Source organism: Otolemur garnettii, unplaced genomic scaffold (genome assembly GCF_000181295.1).
Source record: "Otolemur garnettii isolate 467f Iridium unplaced genomic scaffold, OtoGar3 scaffold00055, whole genome shotgun sequence".
NCBI classification, from domain to species: domain Eukaryota; kingdom Metazoa; phylum Chordata; class Mammalia; order Primates; family Galagidae; genus Otolemur; species Otolemur garnettii.
Genome location: NW_003852450.1, coordinates 5,849,626 through 5,851,247, shown reverse-complemented (window position 1 = coordinate 5,851,247; position 1,622 = coordinate 5,849,626).

The following is a 1,622-nucleotide window of genomic DNA, read 5'->3' as shown; positions in this document are numbered from 1 at the left end:
ACAAAAAATAGCTGGGTATTGTGGTGGCCACCTGCAGTCCCAGCTACTTGGGAGGCTGAGACAAGAGAACTGCTTACTGCTTAAACCCAAGAGTTTGAGGTTGCTGTGAGCTGTGATGCCACAGAATTCTAACAAGGGTGATATAGTGAGACGGTCTCAAAAAATAAATAAATAAATAATAAAACATTTATCTCTGGAGAGAAATGGAAAGAGCTAAAAGAGGACTTAAAATGTAGCTTAAGACTTAAAATGTAGGGCAGCCCCTGTGGCAGCGCCTGTGGTAGGGCACCAGCCCCATATACCAAGGGTGGGGGGTCCAAACCTAGCCCCAGCCAAACTGCAACAGCAAAAAAATAGCCCAGAGTTGTGGCGGGTGACTGTAGTCTCAGCTACTCAGGGTGCTGAGACAGGAAGATTGCTGAGCCAAGGAGTTCAAGGTTGCAGTGAGCCATGATGATGCCGCTCCACTTTACCTGGGGCAACAGAGTGAGACCCTGCTTCAAAAACAAAATAATAAAATAAAATAAAAGCATATTGCAGTCATGCTCCACTGCATATGGTTGAATTCAGCCTCTTGGGTCAGTGTTGTTGCCAGACTGCACAAACATATGTCATCCACGCATACACTGATGTGCCCATAGGCTGCGGTGCTCAGGAGTGCACAGAACCCACGTGCAATGCCCCTCTGTAGCAAGCAAATGTGCCTAAGGGCCCCTTACTTGTCCATCTCAGATAGTAGAGTAGTTCCACAGAGCTGTCATGGCAGCTGGTATAAGGATGAATGCACCTCACAACCCCTTTCCACAGATTTCTTGGGGGAAAAAAAAAGCTGCCGTTTGTTTGATGCTCAGCTTCTGAACCCTATGTTTATTTTGGTAAGTTCCCAGCTGCATGAGACAGAGCCTGGCTCCTACTATTAAGGATGAGATCCCAGATACTCCCCAGTCTCACTTGCCGATAGGGCACTAGTATATAACTTGGTTCTGCAGATTTGATACGGAATTGAAAGTCAGTGACATGAAAAGTCAAAGGCCATGCAGAACCCACTCTGGTGAGGGTAGGGCAGCAATGGCAGTGGTATCTAGATCCCACAGGCAGGAACAGCAGTTATATTCATAAATGGAGCTCCAGTGTCTGTGATGGGGGGGACCGTGGGGTCTTTATGGGCATGACTTTGGGTATCGTTTCTGGCACCCTGCCCTCCAAGCTTAGTCTAGCACACTTCCAGAGATTCTATGAGGTGCCTGATAGCCATCTGTTTTTAAAATTACAAGTGAATTAATTATATTTCTGCTTAAATTGCTAATTTCAGTTTCTATTGCTTGCTATCTAAGAATTGGGACACAACTCCATCTGGTTGTCTGACCCCAAGTGGTCTTGGTTGATTGCGTATCTTGGACTTCCTAGGACACAAATGTTTAAGACTATTCTGTTTTATGATCCCTTGAAGACATAAATATTTATTAAAGTGTGTTATAATTTTTGGTTCGGAACATAGGATTTGATATTGAGGCCAGATGAGAGATTCTCTTCATACTTTTAAAGTGCTTGTGTTGGAGAGCCTCCACATGCGAGAAGGGGGCAGGAAACATCTGAAATTTGCACTGAGCCCAAGCCATCAG